At 42.9% G+C, this 8446-nt stretch overlaps 1 long non-coding RNA gene across 1 annotated transcript in view; it reads right to left on the minus strand.

Moving 5' to 3' along the window:
* The window catches only part of LOC117948691, a 9763-nt gene extending 7751 nt beyond the window's left edge, over positions 1–2012 (minus strand). The window contains exons 1-2 of the long non-coding RNA XR_004657528.1: positions 1908–2012; positions 859–864 (exon numbers count right to left, since the gene is read on the minus strand). This is a non-coding gene — a long non-coding RNA (uncharacterized LOC117948691). The remainder of the gene's footprint in view (positions 1–858; positions 865–1907) is intronic.
* Between the last annotated feature and the right edge of the window lie 6434 nt (positions 2013–8446).

Here is an 8446-nt window from a genome sequence, read left to right on the forward strand (position 1 = left end):
CAGTTCTGAAGGCAAAAGGGGGTCCAACCCGTTACTAGCATGGGGTACCTAATAAAGTGGCCGGTGAGTGTATTTTCACAAGTGGTGATGTCATTTTCATTTTATCACAGTATTTCGCTGAGCCTACAGACGAGCAGTGGGTCACTGTGAAGCACGTTTTAAAGTATCGTAAAGGCACTGCAGAGAAAGGGTTAAGTTTTAGGCAAAACGACAGTGAGAACCTAGGTATACAAGCCTACAGTGATGCCGACTGGGCGGCTGATACCACTGACAGACGCAGTACCACGGGTTACGGTGTGAGGCTTTGTCAGAACAGCTCCCTGGTTTCGTGGAAGACTAAAAAGCAACCTACCGTTGCGCTATCCACAAGCGAGGCGGAACATATGGCACTGTCCTCAACCATACAGGAACGTCTATACCTAGAGCAGTTACTGGGAGGTATAGATAACTACAAGTACACACAAATTATACAACACGAGGACAATCCAGGAACAATCGCTCTTGCCAAAAATCCTGTAAACAGACGGAGGTGTAAACATATAGACATAAAGTATCACTTTATCAGGTCTACTGTGAATGAGGGAATAGTGACTTTGATGTATTGTTTTACTTATAATATGATTGCTGATGTAATGACCAAACCTGTAAGTAAGTTGAAACTGAAGAGGTTTGCAGATGCACTTTTTGGACGTTGATATGTGTATGACGGATCCACATTCATTCTGTTCTTCTGTTTTTGTTTAGAATATGGTAACCTGAGTACAAGTGGGGGTGTTAAAATATGTTAATTATGTCCTCAGTTGTATATTAGGTAATATGATGCTGTACTGTTCCATATTGTGTAAATGTTTATACCACAAGGGACTGCTATGGTGCATGCTATTGAAGGCGTGTTTGCGTCGTTGTTTCTCCCAGTTGTTTTGCCGTAGTTAAGTGAGAAGCTGTCTGACCGTGAGACTGATGTGTCCGCAGCTGAAAATGAATATGCCGAGAGCGTTGCAAGATGATTCATCTCTATCGTCAACTCTTTACCTCCGAATACAACGTTAGCTGCAATAGTATAACATAACTCAACACCATTATTTAAATTCCAGTTCGGTTCCTCTTTAAACTACAAGTTAATATTAGCCTCTTTGAGTTAGGCTACTTCACCATAAACTCCAGTTAAAGAATTAAACTCACAAATTGAATTAACATTCATTCAACAAAATACCCATAGCTAGCAATAGCGTTGAAAAGCAACATTACTTTTCATAACCAATAGATACAATCATTGGCTTTTTCACAGGCAATATACAGTACTCCGCTAGCCTTTTGTAGCTATTTACTCCATTAGTATATGAACTCAATACCTTGGCTAACCCGCTAGCTTTGCGCTATTAGCACCGATTAGCATGGAGGCTAGCAAACGCAAGGCCGAAAGAATCACTCACCATATTAACGGATTTTACAGCCTTTAACTTTGCGCCGACAGTGGATTCAGTCACAGCTGTCTATTGCTCTATTTACAGTATTATATAGTATTGAGTATGTAAAATTTATTTAATTTACTAAGTGTCGTTCTTTTTCTCTCACGAATAACTGCAGCTTAATAATATACAGTCTATGGTTCAGATGCAAACGCCAAAAGGGACGTGAGGAGTCGTAATACCTGATTGGTTAGCTCACGGACCCAAGTTCACCCATTGGCTTATTTACAAGCCCATTAGAGTTAAAAGAAAGTTAAATCAAGGCCTCTAGCTTACAACACTGTAGCTTTAGTTATGGGAAACTTATACTATTTGAGAGATGTTTACATGCAATTTATGCAGTTATATTTAGGATAGTGTTACTGTTACTAAGGTTCCATGAAACTTTAATCAGAAATGTTTTTTCTGTATGAAGGTTACCTATTAATGTGAATGTACTTTTACTTTTGATACCAAAGAGAAGAAATTTAAGAACAACTGTACAATTGAATATAGATTTAGATATTTCAATATGGGTTAACTGAAATATTACTTGATTTTATTACTGATTAGTAATTGAGATAAATGATTTGGCCCTGGATTCCTTCTTCTTTGTGGTAGGACAAACAGAAACCAAACTCATATGGGCCACAAAAAAACAATTGAGCTCATAGAACTAAAACGTTTTTATGTGCGCACTTAATTTGTCATTTTCATACCTATGTTTTTGTCTGTATGAATGCCATATTTCCGTTTCTTTTGGTTCTGGTCCAAATTATCACTGATATTAAATACTTAACACTATTACGAGCTATTTCATTAATGGACATCCTTAATACATTGTAACAAGGGTTACAAATACTTTTTTTACTTGTGTCTCTTTTGTATCTGTTAGCCTTTGCAAATCATTTACAAATGCTTTGTAAACCATAGCAAGTCCTCACTTTAGATGGGCTCACGCCATGTAGTCAGTAGTACCTTATGGGTTAATCATGTATTGATGTGTTGGTAAGTGCTTGTTAAAGATGGCATATTTCTGAAGGCATGTCCAAATAGAGCAATGCATGTTTGTGTCCAGGTTCTGGTAGCATTTGCAACTCATTTATAAATGCTATGTAAAGCAAAGAAAGTGCTCACTTTATGTGGGCTCACACAATATACTGCTACGCTCTGCTGTGCCCTGCCACGTCCTGCTGTGCCTTGTAATGCTGCACAGTGCCCTGCTATGCCATGAACTACTACAAAGAACTACTACAAACTAAAAAAAAATTTGGACTGCTATTGACGCTCTTCATTCAAACCCCAACCGTCCCGTCAGACAAACAAAAGCCTGGGTCTGTACAAGGTTTCTGCCTAAAAGGAAGTTTTTTCTCGCCACTGTCGCACCGTTGCTTGCTCTGGAGGAAACTACTAGAACTGTTGGGTCCTTGTACATTCTGGAGTGTGGTCTGTATCATTTATACATTATTAAAAACATCAAACAACTCATAAACGTTTGTACATGAGTTTGTTTACTATGAGCAAATGATTTACTGATGATAAATTATTTATGAACAAAAAATAATGATGACCACACCAATACCTAATAGGTAACGTATTAATTCATAAACAATTAATAATAATAATAATTAATGAATAAATTATGAATTGTATGTAATTGTTATTTGGTAACAAAAGCAAAGCAACATCATGAATGTATAAAACACAAATTATATTTGCTTATTTATTTCTTACTTTATACTTACGTATTTTATCAGTAGTAGCCTCTATTCAAGATAGTAAAGCACTTTTATAAATGAGAAGTGAGAGAGTTTCCATAAGTTGAAACCAGTTATTGTGCAGTCCCTCTCTGCAAGTATAATAATTTAATAATAATTATTTCATGAAATACAGATTAAAAAAATTCTACATTTTAACAATCTTTTTTTGGTAACGCTTAGATCAAAGTCTACAATGTAAAACGTAATTACTCGAAAGTTATGATGTACTAGTTAAGTATGAGTCACGTCTAGGTCCCGCTTCTGAGGTCATGCTTATTTCTGTATGTTTTGGCCACTTCCTGTATTATTTTGATACTTATGGCATTTTTCCACTGCTGGTAACAGCTCGACTCAACTCGCCTTGACTCGCCTCTATTCGACTTGACGCATTCTACGTCCGTTTTCCATTGCAAAATGAGTAATGCCTCAGCGTGGCTGGTCACCATAGCTACGCGTGATGAATTTTCAACGCGACTCACAACAGCACGTCGGCTAATTGCCACAGCCAGAAGAAATGTTTTGTTTCATAAGAAGTTGAAGAAAGCAACAAAAATCACCGCTGAAAAAAATCAGGAGTTTGGGAATTCCTACGGAGTTCAGACATCGACATGACTGTTGTTTGCCGACACAAAAGGGTAAGTTAAGTTTCCTGGTAACGTTAGCCAACATTTGCATGTGTTAGGGGCCCCGGTCAGTATTTACTATACGCTAGCGTTATATAAAGTAAATTTTAGCAACTTTAGCAACCATGATTACACACCAACATGTGTGCTGTTTGTGTTTCAGACATTCCGACTTTGCAAAATCGCCGCCACAGACCGTCTGGTGGGCGACGTCCGACCAGTGAGATCTCTGGTTCTGACCTGCTGGGCTTCGTATAATCTTTATGAGTGTCACGGAGAGGCTTATGACAACAACTGGGATGCATCTGGGACAGCAGAGCTGGGGGGGGCACTGTCACAGGGTGCAGAGGAAGAAGACCGGGATGTACAGGCGGGTTTGATGCGCTACTTGAAAAGCTAAATAAAAACTTTTCTTTGATAAATTGTCTTGTTTTTTCAAAGTAACAGTGTGCAATATTGGAAACGACATAAAGCCCCTAATAGCCCTTAATATTGGACAGTTTAGAATATTGCAGAGAGTAGATGATCTGTTGGTGTCTGGCTAGATTTCTTTTTAAATGTTGCTTTGTTCTGGACACACACTCCGCACTCTTGTTTGCTAAAAACGCAGTGATCCGACCAACCAGCAGTCTGCAGGTTTCCACATAACCTTTTGGTATCGCCTCAGCTCGCTTTGAACCTCGACTGAGGTAGTACTAAAAAAAGTACCTGGTAGCAGGTCCCAGGGACTTTTTTTCGTAATGAAAAACCAAAAGGCGAGTATAGTCGAGTCGAGTCGAGTAGATACCACGCAGTGGAAAACCGCCAAGGATGCAGGCCCTGATGGTATCCGTCCTGTGATGCTCAAAGCCTGTGCCTCTCAGCTATGTGGAGTCCATGTCTTCAACCTGAGCCTTAGTCTACAAAGGGACTCTGTTCTGTGGAAGACATCTTGTCTCGTTCCTGTGCCAAAGATGCCAAGTCCCAGTGAATCCAAGGACTACAGACTCGTGGGGCTGACCTCCCACATTATGAAGACCCTGGAGAGACTGGTTCTGGAACAGCTGCGGCCCATGGTCAGACCTCTCCTGGACCCCCTCCAGTTCGCCTACCAGCCCCGGTTGGGAGTTGAGGTCGCCATCATCTTCCTGCTGAACCGCATCTACGCCCACCTGGACAAGCTGGCGAGCACGGTGAGGGTCATTTTTTTGTACTTCTCCAGTGTACTCACCCACTCCAACACCATCAGGCCGGCCCTGCTGGGTGAGAAGCTGACAGCGATGCTGGTGGATCCTCCCCTCATGTCCTGGATTGTTGACTACAGGACTGGCAGACCACAGTATGTGCGCCGGCAACACTGTGTGTCAGACAGCGTGGTCAGCAACACCGGGGCCCCGCAGGGGACTGTCCTCTGTCCCTTACTCTTCACCATCTACACCACCGACTTCAACTACCAAACAGAGTCTTGCCATCTTCACAAGTTTTCTGATGACTCTGCTGTGGATGGATGTGTCAGCAAGGGTGACGAAGCTGAGTACAGAGCTGTGGTTGGGGACTTTGTCACATAGAGTGAGCAGAACCATCTACAGCTCAACGTGACAAAGACTAAGGAGCTGGTTGTGGATCTACGGAGAACCAAGGCAGCATCAAAGGGGGTCAGTGTGGACATTGTGAAGGACTACAAATACCTGGGAGTGCACTTGGACAATAAAAAGGACTGGGCCAAGAACACTCAAGCCCTCCACAGGAAGGGCCAAAGCCGTCTCAACTTTCTGAGGAGGCTGAGGTCCTTCAACATCTGCAGGACAATGCTGAGGATGTTTTATGAGTCTGTGGTGGCCAGTGCTATCCTCTTTGCAGTTGCATGCTGGGGCAGCAAGCTGAGGGTAGCGGACGCCAACAGACTCAACAAACTGATTTGCAAGGCCAGTGACGTTGTGGGGGTGTATCTGGACTCTCTGTCGGGTGTGTCAGAGAGGAGGATGCTGTCCAAACTACATGCCATCTTGGACAATGTCTCGCACCCACTCCATGGCTTGCTGCTCAATCACAGGAGCACTTTCAGTGATAGACTCATTCTCCCAAAATGCACCACAGAGCACCACGGGAAGTCATTCTTGCCTGTGGCCATGAAACTTTATAACTCCTCCCTCTGAGTATCTGACACACAGACACTTAGAGAAGTTGAAACTACAATATTATCTGTTTTGTACAATATTATCTGTTTTTACACTGTTATCTGTTTTTGTGCAATAACGCTGGCTTGCAATGTGTGCATTACTCAACTGCTACTATTATTATCATTATTATTATTATTATTACTTTTCACCATTGCAACACCATGTTAATTATGTAAATACTGTATCATAATATTCCTTTAGCCATGTAAATATCCACACTCCTTTATATTTCTTTATTTCTTTATTTACATTTCTACTATTTGTGCAACTGTAACACAGAGTTACCCTTCGGGGATCAATAAAGTATTTCTGATTCTGATTCTGATTCTTAGGGAGATAAAGAGAAGCCCGGGCAGACTGGCCCAAAATGAGTTTGGGCATAAAACACTTATGTCCAGTGCTGCCAAATCTACCAGGTTCAAAAACCAGTGAATCTAGGACCCCCTGGTAAATTACAACAGGCAGTGGTCAGTCGACCGTGGTAAATGTAGGATCTTATGGAGGAGTTCAGCTAGCCACACCTACTTACTCATCTTTGTAGATTACTACTCACACTGTGAGTTGGTTCCTCTACATCGGTCCATGGCAGTATCAGTTTCCCTGAGTATTTAAGTAAGTAGAGATGGATGAAATAGATCACCGGGTGTGGGGGTAGAAGAGGACAAACACCAGGCAGCCAGGAGAGATCAAACAAGCTAAACCGTTACTTCATAAGTTCAACTCACAGTCATCTCCTGCCTCTTCCACCACTCCACCAACCCCCTACACCCCCTCATTGCCTCCTCCCCCCCTCTTTTGTTCCCACACCTCCCTCCTCACTTCCAATGTAGTCAGCCCTCCTGCAGTCAGCCCACTCTCCCCACCTCCACTACAGCACTTTTCCTCTCCCCCAACTGACACTTCAAGCACACCCCCCTGCTTAACATTCACACCTGGCCAGGTGAAGAGACAGCTGGAGAGGCTACACCAGCGCAAGGCTGCTGGCCCGGACGGCATTAGCCCCAGGGTCCTGAAGACCTGCGCCAGTCAGCTTTCTGGTGTTCTCCAGTACGTCTTCAACCTGAGCCTGAGACTGCAGAGGGTGCCGCTGCTGTGGAAGACGTCCTGCCTTGTCCCGGTCCCCAAGAAGTTGACTCCATCTGCCCTGAGGACCACCGCCCAGTGGCTCTCACATCCCATGTGATGAAGGTGCTGGTCTTGGCCTACCTGAGGCCGCAGGTGAGCTCTTCTCTGGACCCTTTACAGTTTGCCTACCAGCCTCATCTGGGAGTGGATGAAGCTGTCATCTATCTTCTACAGCGAGCTCATTTGCACCTGGATGGTGGTGGCGGCATTGTGAGAATCCCATTTTTTCATATCTCCAGTGCATTCAACACCATCCAGCCACTGCTATTAGGTGAGAAGCTGCGACTGATGGGTGTCGGTGCGTCCATAGTCTCCTGGATCACTGACTACCTGACAGACAGACCACAGTTTTTCTGTCTGGACTGTGTTCTGTCTGATGTGGTGGTGAGTGGTATGGGGGCCCCACAGGGGACTGTGCTGTCTCCTTTTTTGTTCACCTTTTACACCACAGACTTCCAGTACAACTCAGAGTTAAGTCACCTACAGAAGTTTTCTGACTCTGCAGTTGTTGGGTGTTAAAGGGATGGACAGGAGGGAGAGTACAGGGCACTGGTGGATGAATTTGTGGAGTGGTCTGGTAAGAATCACCCGCTGCTGAACGTGGATAAGACCAGAGAGATTGTGATCGACTTCAGGAGGAAGGGAACGGCTCTGCAGCCCCCTTTGCATACTGGAAAGTGACGTTGACATGATGAAGGAGTACAGATACAGATACAGATACAGCTGCATCGGAGCCAGCGACACAAACAGACTGAACAATCTGATCAGGAAGGCTGGCTCCATGATCGGCTGCAAACTGGACATGTTTGAAGCTGTGGTGGAGAGAAGATCACTGAACAAATTTTTATCTATCATGGATAACCCTGACCACCCTCTCCACCCCCCATTGGTCCAACAGAGGAGCAGCTTCTCTAAGAGGCTCCGACAGCTTTGATGCTGCACGGACCGCTACAGGAAATCATTCCTACCACAGGCAGTAAAACTCTTTAACATGTCATCACTGGGTGCTAGATAAGACTTTTAGACACCACAATATTGCACTAAGGGCAACCTGCACAATTGGTTCATTTACATTTAACCATACATTTAGCATATTATTTAAACAGTTGCACATTTTGTTTTCCCATCCTGTTTATATTTAAATATTTTTCTTATATTTTATTATTATTTCATGTATACTGTATATATGTATATTTTTTCCTAGTATCTCATTTATATTTATATTCTGTGTGTGACTAATGTACGTGTGCTGCTGTAACACCGTAATTTCCCATTTTTTTAGATCAATAAATATCTATCTATCTATCTATCTATCTATCTATCTATCTATC

Source organism: Etheostoma cragini, chromosome 8 (genome assembly GCF_013103735.1).
Source record: "Etheostoma cragini isolate CJK2018 chromosome 8, CSU_Ecrag_1.0, whole genome shotgun sequence".
In the NCBI taxonomy this organism is placed as follows: Eukaryota; Metazoa; Chordata; class Actinopteri; order Perciformes; family Percidae; genus Etheostoma; species Etheostoma cragini.